The following is a 16,547-nucleotide window of genomic DNA, read 5'->3' on the forward strand; positions in this document are numbered from 1 at the left end:
TAAAAGCATATTTACCGAAAAAAAATTTTCTTCAATCTATAAAATATGCAATCGAGCTCAGCTTATATCTGACTACGATACTGTATTATTCAAAAAGAACATCGCCGATTAAAGTGAGTAAACTTTTTACCAAATTAGACTCATCCAAGTGAAGTTCATTGCTCAACCCAAGCCCAACTTAAATCTTCACACTTTAAATCCTGCCAACAAAATTTTCTGCCAGGAATCTCAGCCTAATCATCGATACCGTGCGATCAGATCGCGTTTCAGCTCTCAGCACGACGGAGTCCCGCTGATCTCCGAATTCCTAAAATCCTGCCGGTTGATTCGCCTCGCAAGAAAACGCGGCAAACGAGGCAGTTATCGCCGCGGCTAATCGTCTTTTCCGCGAAAATCTGGCCGTTAACGGGAGTAACGATTTTCCGCGGCCGCGCTTCTCGGAAGCGGCGGCCAGCGTATTTCACCGGTGACGGTCGGCGCGTTTAAAATCCGCGCGGCGCTGCCCCGCTCCGGGACCCCGGAACAACCATAAATCGGTGGCGTAACGGCGGCTATATTATCGCGAAAATTACGCGCGGAGCGAGCGGCGCGCGGACACGGGCCGGCTTTGAAATCGGCTCGGCCAACAACCACGGCGGGAATTTCCACGGCGCGGCGTTTCCACGTCGGCGCCCGGCGTCGGAGGGGCGGTATCAGGGGACGTCGACGTTGAGGACGACCGACGTCGGGCAACCGTCCTAAATCCTCGGGGGATGCTTTCCTTTTTTTTTTGTGCACGCCGCACGAAAGCGGAGCGACCCGCCCCATAAAATAGACTGTCGAGGAGCAAAATGCACTTATTCGCGGAGGTTGCAACCACCAACCGCGGCTCGTACTTATGTTAAATTATAGGTAGACATACACGCGCGCCAGCCATTAGTTCTCTCGAGGCTCTACGGTTAATCTCGCCCGCCCCCCCCCCCCCCCCTCCCGCTTCCCTCGTCGGACTATGCTACACCTCGGGGATAATCGACGGGGGTGGCGAGTAGGGAAAATGGGGCGAGTTGGTCAGCCATTCTTGATCGATTTACCCCATAGCGCTGGGGCGAGATTCTTTGGAAGTTTGTCATAGGAGAGTTAGTGGTTCCTGTTTCTGTTTGATTTGCATTGCTCGGCGTTATAATTTCTGTTCCATTAGAATAGAAATTCTATTAGAATACAGTGTTTTACAATTGGTACAGAAATTTCTATTCTAATAGAATTAGAAGATTTGTCATAGCTAGCTTTTTTGAGAACTGATCTACATTTAAGAATATAACCCTTTGTACCCGAAGCTATTTTAAGACCAATACGAAAATAATTTTTCTGACCTACATTTTGTACGAAATTGACCCTTGTTACCCATACAACATTTGTACTTTAAACAGTTTCTTTAGGGCATAAATAAAGTTGATAATGTATAAATTATTTCGAAAATATTGAGTTCTGTATAAAAATGTTTGGAGTTTTTCGTGGAGAATTTATTGCTGCATTCAATGTAATTTCTAAATTCGATATACAATTCTCTTCATTCCTGGGATATTCTCGGTATTTTCACTACAATTTAAAGGAATATCAGATATTCCGCCATTGCAAGTCGATTTATTTCTTCAATGGCTGACTAAAACGATCGATTAATTCTTTAAATATGGTGAGTTCGTTCAGAGCAAGAAAAGGGTGAAATATTATTCGCTTACTTAACCGTGAGTATCATGCAATTGCATTAAATATGTCCTTCAAAGATTCCCTAAAACACAATGGATTACGTCAAGATAATCTTCTTCCAAATTTCTTCTTTCTTCCAAGTAAACTTATTTTCCCAATTGCATTTTTTAGTTGGTGAGTAAAGAATTCAGATATTCAATTGTTCGTACGTATTACTATAAACGCAGATATGTAAGAAATGTTAGAAATGAAGGATATATCAATTACTATTATTCTTGTATTTTATTGATTTTTTTCTGAAAAAGGAAGGTACAGCAATTCGTCACGCCATAATAACCGAGTACGCTACCCTATGGAGAAAGGGAAAATTCTACAGTCCAATTTTTTTATGACATGTTTTGACACATTCATTTCAAATCTAACCCCAAAATTCTATCATTTCAAGATTTTGAAATAATCAGTGAGTTATCACAATATTTTATCGTGATCTAAATAGTAAGTTTTCTTCGTAATTAATTAACTTCTAATTCCATTTATGGTAGCATCGTAAACACAAATGCAAAAATATCAAACGAACCTATATTTATTTCCCACAAAATTTCCAAATTTTTCTATTGCCGATATAATAACCGTATTATCCAAAATTATATTATTCAAATAATTACGTGTATTACAAGAAAGCACTGTAACGAATCATCTAATAAAAACAAGACAAAAAGAAATATTACGTAAAACCCAATGTTATATCACAAAAATGAGATAGACCTATCTTTGTTTCGGCCACTCTAGCTCGGTTTCGCGCGCCTGCAGCGAACAATTGATCGTCGCGACGAGCACCGCGGTCTCCGCTCGAGTTCCGTGCATCATCGATCTCCTTCTCACGGTTTCTCCTGGCGACAGGGGTCCGACGAACGAAGGAAACGCGACCGGTGCATTGAGAGATGCAGCGTTGCGCCGCTCGTGCAAGAAAAAGAGAGGGTGCGACGGAGAAGGAGCGGGTAACGGGAGATCGCGCAGAAATCGAGGGAGACGAACGGAGTGCCGGAGTAAAGAATCGAAAGAAGTTATGAAAATAAGGCGAAGCCGGAAGGGGGCGGATGATAAGCGCATGCGACGATCGACACGCAACGCAAGCGCTCTAATTTTAGATCTTGTCACTCTAACGCCAGCTGGTGGGACCCTCCCCGCCTATTACACGCGTTTACGCACACTTACGCGACGCAACTTGCTTGCTACTCGCTTCCACTCGCTTCCACTCTCCTCCATTCGCTTCCATTCGCTCGCTACTCGCCACTCCGCGCCGCGCCGATCCGCTTTTGTTTCCCGGCAAGCCGCGACTGCGCAACTACCCTCGCACGAGCATATGTCGTGCCTCATGGCAACTGTAATCGTTCTCGACGAATTTTTCTTTCGTCTGATGCCACTAGTTTTCTTAACACGCCCCGAACGACAGCGTCTCCCCTACTACATTCTGAAAGATCCGATGGAACGTGCTGACACTCTGCTGCGCTGCCAGAACTTCACCCCTTGACATTTTTCTTCGATTTAACCCTCGCTCGCACTGTTTTCTTCTCTTCAGTGGTAAACACGATTCGCGAGGCAGGAATTGTGTCGTCGTTGGACGTCAACGTACAGCTTGATGACTACATTTCACGACGGAGTTACAGTCTCGCTTCTACCCAACTCGAAATTCAGTTTGATAACTACATTTTTTCGCACTAGCCTTATTGTACATGCTCTTCTTTTTAGTAGGGAATACACTTGGTGGGCAAGCTATTTTATATTCCAGTCAGGTCAATGTCTATTTTGACGATGGTATTTTATAAAAATATAGAAATTTCATCCCCTGTAATTTTTTGCAGCCACCCTCGTCGAGAAATCATCGTGTCACTCCGTTTGTGAGCTTGCGTCTGACAAAAATAATAAACACGCCGTCTACCGAATCACTATTTGCAATAAATTCTATAAAGATTATGAAGCTTCAATTAATGAAAACGAAACTGTAATCATAAAATTTATCATAGCAATCACTCGTTTAATCCTTCAACATCTTGCAAATCCCGTCCGTTGTATATAATTCGCTTCACTGAAATATACTATAATAAAAATTAATTTCTAAATCTTGACAAAGCATGCTCTTGCATATTACAAGAATTTTATATTCGGAGGAGCGGTCTCGAAAGACATAAAATATTGAAACATTATTCATCACATTTCCCTGTAATGCAAAAAGATGATTCTGCCTCCAATGGAAGTATTTTTTTCTGTATTACTACAATATCGAAGACTACATGTGTAGGAGCAACATGGCACGTAATTATTCTAAATTCGCTGTTCCACTATCTATATACCATAGTCTGGCGCAACCTAACACTGTTTCACTGATGTAGACTAATGCGGCACACATTTAAGATTCATAGTAGGTATATGTTACACTTCGACATTGAGGCTAGCCTACATATAGAAGACACAGTAAATCAGAATAACTTGGTTAATAATACAGGAGTAGGAAAGACAAGTTTCACCTTTTGCAACCCTGTCCATAGCTCGTTGGTGTTAATATGTATAAATTGACCTACTGAACTTTTTGCACTTCAAATTATTTCTCCCCATTTAATTGATAATATGTGCTATGACAATGTATACGATTCAACAAAAATTGTTCTGTCAGAAATGGTCTTTACCCAAAACCAAAGTTTAATTTTCCTTACAAAGAAGCATCTCTTCTTCTGACATTAGTTTCAAATACTGAGCCTAGCCAATAACTTCGAAGTTATGATGTTTTTTTATTCAACATTGTTCACATATTTTCAAAAAGTTAGAATAAGAGTTTGCACAAGGCAATTATTTTCGTTCACTAAAATGAACAGGATTTCTGTTGACGAAAAATATGTCAGTTATTTTAAGTATAAGTCGCAAATTGCACGATAAAGGATGGAAGATGAACATTTTATTCGACGCTAAGTTCGCCTTATATCGAATAGAATGATTTATTCGATACTCGTCGAATGAAAATACTTGTTTTATTGGAACAGTCGAATAACGAATAAAGACAACGTATCTTCTATTCGATTCGTTATTTAAATAATCTTGCATCCAGATAACGTCAATCTCTGGTTTCGTTGAACCGGGACGGTTTGCGCCGTTAATCAAAGACCGCTGAAACGTTCGACTGGCAGTCCATAAACCGAGGCAAACGCTTGATTCACAGCTGAACATCAGTTTATCGACGCAATAGACTCGGCAAACGAGCTGCTTTCCCGGATGCGGGACACGGAAGATTGAATCCGCGTGATCCGCTTGACAGCCGGCTCGTTACTCGCGAACAAAAGGAAAAGCCGTGAAACTGTCCGAAGCGTCAGGCTTCCAGCGAGATTGCTCGCTACGGTAGTTATGCCGCTGATAAGCCTGACGCTGGATAATTTCTGTAATTTGCCCGGTGGGGGCATGGGAGACATGCGTTTCCTTTGAGCCGTTTCTCCGTCGTTTCAACACGCCGATAATCCTCGAACGCCGGGTCCATTTTGACCCGGGCGTACCCGTGCGAATTTAAATTGCACAGTCCAACAGCAATGTTGCTTCTCGATAACTACTGGATGGAGTCTTCTACGCTTTAGCCACTTATCCTGTTTTAACCGTGAAAGCCGTGCAAATGATCCTTGCGTAGAATGATTATTTAGACTCTTTCCAATGCAGCAGTGTATTCCATTCAACAGCATGAATATTTTAATACGTTTAAAAAATTTGTAGAGAAAGTACCGTTGACGCACCGCCGTAAATGCACAGAAATATTTTTTAAGTCGTGTTATCTGTATTCGTTGGATTTTTATATCCAAAATCAACAATTACGGAGTTATCAATTTTCCGATTGCTTACCGTGAATACAGTTTTACCGTGTCTCGCTTCAGCGCGCTCAGAAAATTTAGTTTTATGTAAAGATCGACCAACGCGGCGGCAACCAGGGCACACAATCGCAAGAATTCGATCGGCTAGATCTAATAAGCGACCATTATCTCCAAGTCCGCGCTTACCGGCTAGTTGTACAGGTTTCTCGTCGGCGGTCCCCGATAAGTCGTCTGCATCGAACACTCGTCGACGGTGAATCAGCAGATTATGGTGATCTGGCCGTCGCGTCGGTATGTTCTGACCTCTTCCAGCAACGTTATCTGTAATGTCACGAATGTTTACTACCTGTTTGATCGCATGTTTGTGGCGGCGAGCTCTCGTGGAAAATGCACGGACCGTTTAACTCTAATGACTTCGTAACGTGTACGGAAAAATTGACGTTTGTCCATATCTTGGAACGTATACAATTCTATTGCCATTTTTGACGCGCTCGTCGAACAAGTGAAAAATCGTTGAAACTTCTTAAAATTTGCGCGAGAGAATTATTTTGAAATTTACAAAATTCGGTATGATATTTTTTGTGTGCTGCTTAAACATGCGGAGTTTATGAGGAGATCGAACTCGTTAATCAATTTCAATAAAGACAATATAAATAACTTGTCTTAAACTAATTAATAATAATGATAATTAACTAATAATAAATAGTTGTGTAGTAGATTGTGTATCAAATATCTGGTAACGGAGCTAGAAAGACCTTTCTATTTTATCAACAGTGAACAAGCTGTGTGTGTGTATAGTGAAACAGAGGTAGGTGTCTCGGACTCAAATAGCCGCAAGCATTCAATAGTGAAACATCGGTATGGTTCGCGAAAGATTCTGCTACCATGCAGCGAGTAATTGCACTCTGAGGATTAAACGCGATTCAGGAGACAATAGCCCGTACAATGATTTATTCTCAAATACGAAGGTGTTCGCCGTACGTTCATCTGCGAATTGTAATTTAATCCTTACAATTTCCTAACAACCATAAAAATGTTCATAAGAAATTGAACAAAGATGAAACCCTCTGCATGTCCCGAGATCCCAAAATTCCCAGGCAAAAGTTACGGGCGTAGTTGACAGATAACAAATGCCGTACGTATCATTAACCTGGAAGCCATTTGGAAACCATTGAAATGACACTGTACAGTCTTCGAAAGAAGGTTGTGTTTTATTGCTTATAAATACTTGCACTGCTTCCCGGACCTCCTAATTTGCCGAGGCGACTGTGGGTCAGGCCTCGATTACACAGAACAGCGCCGATCGGCGGCGATCGTTTGGCCGTTTCTCTTAATTCCTAGTCAGCCAAATGACCACCGCCTTTCTGTAATTGTCATTCTTCGGCGAAGCGTGTTCCCCGGGCGACACCGGCGCTGTTGCGCCGCGCATCCGGCGATCGGACAGCCGCGCTTTTCAACTGGAAAGTTCGTGCGCGAGTTGCGCGATCGGTGCCGTACGGCGCGGTTCGGTGCAAAGCTATAATCAGTTTTTTCGAAGGAGCTCGGCTTTCCCTTGCAACGGCTTCGCTCATCACATCAACCGGCTACCGATCGTCGACTGACACATAAAATAACTTCTTTCAAATTCGATCAAGCGACTTAAACTTTTTTTTCCAATGTGACCAACTAATTTAATTTAATTTTTTTCCATGATCAACTAATTGACCATTCGGTGGGAATAATAACAAATGAAAAATGGTGTTCAATCGAATTTTTTGTCTGAGCCCGTAATGAGAATTTAAACAACGCGTTTTGTAGATCTTGGTAACTTAAAATGTAAAACAGAAACGTTGGAAGAGCAAAATATTTATACTTTTATGTATGATTATATATTTTATTATATGATCATAGGGTCTGAATTAGAAATTAGACTCGTATAAATCATCGCCTAAAGGATTCTGCATCGTGAAAATGCAGTCAAGTTGTTATTATTTCTTGCTAATTTATCTCTAGTCTAATAGCGACATGGTGTCTTTTTCTAAAAATCCTGCAGAAAACCAGTGACGATTAGACGAAGTCAGATCGTATCGATTTTCTCAGATACCTCGGATCGCCTGATTCGCGGCAGAAAATTCATCGACAGACTAGTCAGCTAGGAAGTTTTCCGTGATGTCTGCAACGATATCTGGGATCTTTTGCCTACACGCAACGATGCTCCGGACGGATATTGTGTCTCGGGTGCCCGGGCAAGAATCGCGTAAAATAATCGCGCGTACTCGGCCCAGATCCGGCGCGTCGAATTTATCGATCTGCCGATCTCCGCATAATGAGCTAATCGGATGTTATATTGTTGCCGTGGGCCGTGGTGCACGGGAGCCCCGGGGCGAATTAACAGCTGAGAAAACCGCTGCTTGTCGCGAGGGCGCGAGCGAGACCGCGCGATCCACGGAAAAAGAATGAAAGCGTCCTAACCGAACGGGGGCGATCCTTTTGCATGAAGGAGGCAAAACCTCCATCGGACAGTGGGGTGGCGAAGGGGGCAGTGGGGCGAGATGGAAGGGCGGTGGAACCGGGCAAGGTGGAACAATGAGAGGAAGTGAAGGTCCAACGAGTGCGGCTTCTTTCCATTCCCGATTGCCATGGAACTTAACCGAAGATATCATCCGTCCCTCCATTCTCTCATCAACGTGCGCCGTTAGCTGTACATCCCAGCCGAGATATATCTGCAGGCACAGGTACGATACCACTCGCTCGTCGGCTATTATCTCGATCGGCTTGACCTAGCCTATGCATCGCGGTGCCATTCTAAATTACCGGCTTCTCGTTCTTTTGCCGGAGAGCTGCTCTTCTTGCCGCTTCCTCCCGGCACCCTTTCTCTCGACCAACTCGCATCTACCTGTTCAGCCGCACACGTATGCACCTCTGCTTTCCCGGAACACACGACCGGCATCCATCTATCAAACACTCAACGCTCGAGCCGCCGATTCTCTGCGAGCCGTTTCACTGGCGAGAAAAGGACGCTTGCAGTCAACTAATTCAATTATCCGATTACCCTCTGTGCTAATATCTATTTTTATTCACCAAAAACGTAGGAAATTATATGTTTATCGTATTTCATTTATGGATACAAATGTGAGAATTTAGATCAGCATTCTAGCTAATAGAGGTAAGTGGACAGCTATCTTTTGGAAAAAAGTGCATTTAGATAAGCAATTTTATTCGGGAAAATCATGAGAAATTAAAAAAAAAACTATTTACTATTCCGAAACAGCTCAAATCAGTTAACATCATTTTCTTTGTTTTATTTTCAATTATGCCTACGTTTCGATGAGAATTATTCAAACGTATTCCAGGGATGAAATTTTCGCAATGCTTCACACTGTATTAGATAGATTCGAGAAAGCAAAGAAGACAACCACGTAGTCGTGTAATGGTATAGAGTGGACATGCGCTGTTTGGAATTCATGGCTTGATTTCCTTGTGGTAAGGATACAATAGAAACGGCACTGATGAATGCCAAAGTATGAACGTTTAAATGCATGCCTTCAGGATCAGTTAAGGATGGTCGAGGTGAACGGACAGATACTACAACTACTTGAAGTTTCCTCTTCTGGAAAATAGTGCATAGGTAGCAAGTAGACTAAAGATGCTTATAAAAAATTATAAGTTTAGAGATGATATTATTATGAAGAAAAATGGATACGATTTGAATTATTAAACTTCGTTGCGATTATAAAGATATATTCTATGATGGGAAGAACAAGGTGTTAAAGCGATTGAATTCCGTTTTGAAACCTTCAAGGTCAATCAATTGTTTACATTAGTAAAAAATGATAAGAAACTATTTGAACGTGTAAATGTGCCCTGTTTTTCTTCTTTTTAAAAAGTGCCTTCTATGCGTGTATTATAAAAATAGCATACATGTCGGATAAATTGTTTCACTTTGGCAAGTAGGTTGTATACCTCAACTTTCAGTAAATTTTTAAAAAATGAACATTAGTAGTGCAACAACTCAGCTCATGTAGCAGCGAGTGGTGACAAATCGATGATTAATCCTGCTTCTAAAAATTAAAAATGCAATGATGTGATAATTGCATTACCAAGATCTTAAAGTAATTATTATTTCCACTCACAAACGATGATTACTGCAGAGCTATTCTCTTACTATTAAACAAGAGATTTGATGTATTGTTGACAAAAATTATAATAAAACTAGTGTTTCATGAAACAATTTTATTACTTTTGATAAAACATTGCAACTCTAAACATAGGCATCGATATAAATAGTTGTAACGAACAGTCTAAATTCACGGACCTAACAATTGTCCTAAAAATCGTCTACTTGTCGGAGCCTCCTAGCACAAAAACGGTCCTAATAAACGGCTGCAGCAACCGATTTCTTCGGCAACCCATCCGTCCCGATCGGATCGAAGATTCCGGTCGAGGAAAAAGTCGCCATCTACGATCCAGCTATCTCGCTAACGAAGTAGAGACTGCTCTAATCGTCCGCGGTTCCCTAATTCCCTTCGAGGAACCTATCAGACCAGTCAGCCGTGCCCGAGAAAAAGCGATGGTCGGTGGTTGCGAGGGTCCGTGCGTCGTGACGCGTGTTCCACGGCGAAGATCGTGGCGAAAAAGGTTGGCAACAGCGATACAAGGCCCGATTAGCTTATTATACGGCGATCGACCCGATAAATTCGGCCCTGCCGAGAATCTACGCAGCTGGTCCTGTCCGCGGTTCCGCGATAAGGGGACTCTCGTAATGTGCGATCGCGATCTCTGGCACCTTCGAGGCCCGAGCCCGGTCCGACGTTCCGCCGTGAACATCTGGCCGCGGTTTCGACGCTTACCAAGCGACGACCGCAAGCATTCCGGTGCCGCGTGCGCCCGGTAGGCAGCCAATTCGGCAGGTGATATCGGCTTCCCGCCCCCAGGCCCGGAAGCGAAGGTGGAGAGAGATTCTGACCGGGCCCGATACGCATCCTCGGCTTGTTATGATTTATCGAGAGCACCGGTTAACCCTCCCTTCGAGCACCGTTAAACGGGCGCCCTTCAATCTGGCCCCTTCGAGGCACGGCTCTCTCGATCCAGAAGGAAAGACCCATAACTCCTCCTGCTTCGAACCGGGTTATTAGAGCCGGTGTCCTGACGTGTGTACACGTCCGCTAGAAACGGACGATGTTCCAAACATCGCGATCGGTCTTAACCCATCGAAACGAGATCGCAGGTTTTCTGCACCGTACATCTGCGTGGAAAGATGCACTGCTGCTTTTACTTTCTTAACCCCTTGCACTCACTATAATAACGAGTCGGACTCATGATACAGATTTCATGCAAGATCTACTAAATATGAACATTATTAATTTCTTCCACGTCGAAATAAAGATAAATTCCTCTCTTATCAAAGTTTAGAAACAAAAGTACATAAAGGCAATAAAAGAAATAAATATGGTCTGGCCCTATTATTAAAACCATTCAGGACAAATAAGTCTTAATCAACTCAGCGCGAAAGGAATCGTAGTGGAAGGGATTAACACTGAACCTATCAGGTCGAAATGGACGGCTTCTTAATTTACACTTCTATACACTTTAGAGGATCTCCATGGAAAATGCTTTAATAAATAACATTATCGTCTATCTTTCTTGGTTTCGAGGCCAAATTACCATTTTATTAAATATCTCACATTCTTTTTCGGAAAAGTATTAATGTCATAAGATGAATAAAATTAATAATTCACTTGGAAGTGAATCAACCATATACTTGGAAGTGAGATAAGAGCTCTAATAAAGAAAATGATTTTCTAGAATGTTCAAATCCTATTCCCAATGTTTTGGATCTCAATGGTATTGTTAGCTTTTTTAGTTTTAAGTAGTATATGTTTCAAACCACTGCGTATTTAACCTTTTAGATACTACGCGCCACTATAGTGGCTTTCGCGAATGGCTCGTGCTTTACTCAATTGTTTTATTATTTATTAAAGCAAACAATTAAAGTGGAAGTGTGTATATACAATATATTAAGAAAAGAATATATGTTATTAGTACTATATATAGATATCCGGGAAAAATATATATTAAGAAAAAATCGTAATTTAGTTACGAAAAACTTTATTTGCGCAAAATCCTGCCGTATCTAAAAGGTTCACTTCCTAAAGAATGGCAAAGTATTTGATCAATGAAACTACATTCTCAATGTACCTCAATCTACATAGGTCTACACCCGTCACAATTAATTGTACAAATGATTTAATTTAGCGCCCTAGCTACCTAACCTGTATTGCTTGAATAGCCATATCTTATTGATTATCTTGTATAACGGACGCAGTGCTACATTTTCCGCGAAGGCGGTTTTTTCATGACGTAGCAACGGATCGAAAGGTTAAAATTATTCAGATCGAGGAATGATTGATCCGCACGAAGCTAGCCTAAACGATTGAACGCCCTAACTGGTCTTGCCGGCAGCGATGAGAAGGAAGTCGCGAGGCTTAGGATTAGCCAGAAGAGAGGAAGCAATGGCGGAGGTCGTTTCCTGGGATTATCCCGAGACCGTAATCCTCGCGTACGGATCAGGAAAGCAATTTCGTTTTGAATTGGTTGCTCGCGATCCCGAGGCAAGAAATGACCATCTCGAAAAGCGGAACGGAAAACTGGGTTATCGATCGGTCAAATTAGCATAGGCCTGCAAGAGAGATCTTTCTCTCTCTCTCTCAGTCTCTCAATGTTACTCTCTTGCTCACTCCTCCCTCTCTCTCTCTCTCTCTTTCTCTCTCTCTACCTCTTTCCCGCCGACAAAGATTTTTCATTCTGGGAGCGAACGCGTTACGTTACGTGGCGCACGCGCTCGTCTAGCCACGCATTAGCCAACTTGCAATTCACCCGATTAAATTTTTATCCGCGTTTACGCGCGTGCGAGTTTTTCTCGTCCCTGTGTGCCGGCTAATTGCGCTGTTTACCGCGCGAGCTGCACGCGAGCTACACAGTTGCATAAATAATGAGCAAGTATGAAAATTCGAGCCCTGATAGGCGAGCCACGCCAATAAATCGATCTCGGCAAAACTGGAGTGAAACTATAAAACCGTACAGAAAATCTGGAACTTTGTACAAATACACGCTGTATACTCTATACAAATATTGTCTTTATACTCTGATGATTGATTTTGAAGTAGTTTCCTTTTAATCTTGGCATTTGTCGTGACTTTGTTCGATGTTTTCTAACGAAAGTATTTTACGATTCTGACAATAATAAAACCAATTAACCAGATGCATTATAACGATGAGTAATCTGTTGAATATGAATGTTATACAATTCTTCCAAATCGAAACAAAATGAAATCCTTCTGCTATCAAAATCTAGGAATGAAAATAAATGATGTAACAAGAAATTAAAATTGTCTCGCAATATAGAGCAATTACTAAAAACAGTGAAGTGCTAATCAATGTATCTATAAAAGAATATTCATCGTTTCTCTGTTGTCAAAATTCACACCAAATAATGGTAAAATGACGGAAGTTGAAGTGACTTGGTAAGGGTCACTCATGTGTTGGTTCCAACGAAATGGGAAATTAAAAAATTTAACACAGTCAGCAACCATTCGACGATTAGACCATCGATCTTTTCACAAAGTGAAGATCGCCAACCTCGATCCTAATAAGCAGAAGTTGAATAAAAAATGTTTATTTTTAATAGCGTTAAGAAAACCATACCAGCATTACTGCTTTGTATACCGTCATTCTGATTATAAACACGCAAAAATTCACAGTCGATAAAAGATCCGACACAAAACTTTTGCCCTCAATTGCGACGGCAATAATTCACCCCTGAAAGAGAATTCAAAAATCACGCAGATTGCCACAGATTCGTCTCGATGCAGGAAAAGATGGGGAGAATCGCGTAGGAGACGGCACGCACAGCGAGGGCAATTGGTTAATTATATCTGGACCGATGCGCCATCCCATTACGTTATTATACTGTTTACCGATGTCTTAATCCGCGCCGCGGGGCATTTGCATGCATAGCAGCCGTAGCAGCCTCGCCGGTCTTTTAATCCGTTGAACAGAAGGATCCTCGTGCGGCGACCTAAGCGTACCCGTCGGCCGTAATTAAATTTCACAGACCCGTTCTTCGATCGTCGACAGAGGGTAAAGATCGAACAAGAGGAGAGATCCAGCAACAGCATCGGCAACGCGAGCCTCTGGGTAGATCCAGCAATCTGCACGGCTGCCCGGCCGTAATCCATTTCGCGTCACGGTGATCAAGCTACAAGGCTCGCGCGGATAATTGTTTCCAGAAAGTTGCATGCAACCGGCCGTTTTTCGAAGAGCCCAGGGACTCACGCACGGACAAGGTAGCAACGGTGGCGCCCATGTCGAGAATCGATGAATTAAAGGCTGGCGGGCCGCGGGAGGACGAGCACCAAGGAATCCCGGCGTGACGGCCCACCTGTTTTGTCCACCCGTTCGCTCGTCCATCCGTCTGTGGCCCGGTTGCGCCCCAGTTGGCACAGGTGTTCTCTCGGCTCTCTCCTTCGCTCCCTCTCTCGCCCCTCGCCGCCTCCCTCGCCGTTGGTTTTTGTTTCGAACACCGTTCCCCCCCTCGGGTACCCTCGACTATTCATTACGGAGCGCCACCGGGACCGAGAGTGTCGGCCGGGAGGACGGACCCGGTGAAAATGACGGATAGCCAACGAGTTGGACAGCGACGGTTACTCGGTTAGATGGATAAGACCGGGCGGCCGCCTAGGTCGATCCGAAGATCGATGTTCCGACGCTCGTAAGGGTAGCAATAGCTCGGTCAAAATTCTCGAATGAATAGTCAGATCGTAACGCTGGTGGTTCATGGAGGGACACAGCGTTACTTGTGATAGATCATATGCTGATTAATGTGAACGAAGTAGGGCGCCGAGAATTTTCGGTTTACCAGCCGCAACTTTTAGGTACATCGTTGTGGTGTCGGTTTATCAAAGAGTTGCGACTTCCGTTACTTGCGACGGCTCATATTTTGTGACTAATCAGAATTCGTTGAAACGCAGCGAACTTTCAGGTACTTGCTCATTAGTGCAGCACTAAGCGAGCTGGAATTCTGCTGACTTGTCATCTAATGTATATAGATGTCGTGACAGTGGTGGTTTATGTAGAAGCATCGCATTGTGTCATTTGTGACGAATCATATGCCTGGTTAACACGTTAAATGCCATGAGGGTCACCGATGACCGGCGACGTCAAGGAAGTTAGAAACGTAATTCAAGTAAATTCAATGCTTTTGAATTGTTCAATTATAAACTTGCATGAAGAATACTGGTAAAATAGATGTGTCACACGTGATTACATAATAATGTACACACCAGAATAAATTCATGTTGACCAGCTGGGAAACATTGGTGTGACAATCAACGTGTTCGTGAGAGTAAGCTAGGGTATTGAAGCTTTTTGGTTTATGGCTCGTAAAGATAGTACTAACATCTAGAAATCCTCTAACTTGTCTTCAAAATGGCTTTCTACGTGGACATCGTGACAGTCGTGGTTTCTGTAGACGCATGATATTGTACCGCTCAGGATGGATCATATGGATATGTTGATTAACGAGGATTCGTTGGGACACTGCGGTTTTTCAGCCACAGAGCACACGCACTCCGAGGAAACAGATGGACGTGATGAGGATTGCGTATAGTCGTCATGAGAGACAGGAGACCGTCTGCGACCGAGCATCTGTTTCGCGAGGAGCTGGTGTTGCGATGCATTGTATGCAGACGCATCGCGATATGGAAAGTCGAGACGGAAACCGATTGATCTTCGAGCGCTAGAAGTACTCCTCTTTTAAAGAACGCAAAATTTGCAGATCGATCTTTCATGAATTTTTTTGAAAGCATGTTTCTCTACAAGATCACATTCAAATTAATCGAATTTGTGATATGGTTTTATTTATATGCAAAATTTTGATTCGTAAAATTTTTATTCCAATAAATTTTCAGAGTCATATGTCATAGTCTTCTACTTTGTATTTTTTTTTTAAATACAAGGCGGTTAGATTTATGAAGAACAACATTCGGTATTTCAATAAACGTTTATAAATATAACGAAAAGAAAATGGAAGAACCTGTTAGAATAGCTGTTTTAGCTTATAACTGTAAACACGATATGTGTCGATATGGTAGGACACGATAGGTGTTTAATTACGTTAACGACGTCGACACCTATGTAGAGATACAATTACTATATTAAGAATTCCAGAATGTTCTCTTCTGGGAACCACCGACTCTGTTTAGCTATGTAAGATCATTCTTGTATAGAGAACGTGTACGTAACGGTCACATTGTTAATATATATACCAAAATCCACTGCCTGGTTATTTAACTAATTATAACAGAATCTTCAAATGTCCAAGGATACCTATGTGTGGAATATTTCATCAACGTTTTGCGTTATAATCGAATGCCGAAAATCATCCTTATTTTAACAGTATACTTGATGCTCACCCTTAAAAACGACTGCAGTCTAAAATCATCAGAAATGCGAACGGTGCGCAAAGGTTGAATGGACGGCGTTATCTTATCAGAAGAACAATCGATCGGACCCGAAGCATATGCAGAAAGGGAAATTTGGGAAGAATCGGGGCTCATTTCCCATTCCGCTCGGCTCGCTGTTCCGCGGAGCGGATTTCTTTGAAATCGGCGATCGCGCGGCGACGCCGAGGGCCAGCAGCGGCAGAAGAAGAAGAAGAATCGACTGCAGCAGGGAGAATTTATCGCGGCGTCTGCCACACGATCGCATCTGTCCCCCTTTAGCCAGTCTTTATTACATCGCAAGAACATAAGAAGTCTCTCCACGGATATTAGCTCGGCCGTATCTCTTCTTCACGGTGCGCACACGCATGCCGAAAGAACAGCGGGCCTCGTGTCACGGTGCTGCTCGCACGCACACGCTCGCTCCTGGCCATCCGTCAGCTTCCCTACGCGCAGAGGACACGCGTGCGTCGGTGCGTGCACCGTTCGAAACCACCGACGCGGACGTTTTACACAGTTGTTCCATTGGCGAGCTCGAAAT

General features: G+C 42.8%; 1 long non-coding RNA gene across 3 annotated transcripts in view; it reads right to left on the reverse strand.

Moving 5' to 3' along the window:
- LOC144476093 (uncharacterized) overlaps positions 1-16,547 on the reverse strand; it is a 145,419-nt gene that overhangs the window by 122,724 nt on the left and 6,148 nt on the right. For 2 of the 3 annotated variants that reach the window (XR_013494965.1, XR_013494963.1), the window contains exon 3: positions 5,715-5,849. This is a non-coding gene — a long non-coding RNA (uncharacterized LOC144476093). Of the gene's footprint in view, positions 1-4,025; positions 5,850-16,547 lie in introns of those variants that run through there. The other variant, XR_013494964.1, reaches the window with a different exon arrangement.

This window comes from Augochlora pura, chromosome 10 (assembly GCF_028453695.1).
Source record: "Augochlora pura isolate Apur16 chromosome 10, APUR_v2.2.1, whole genome shotgun sequence".
NCBI lineage: Eukaryota > Metazoa > Arthropoda > Insecta > Hymenoptera > Halictidae > Augochlora > Augochlora pura.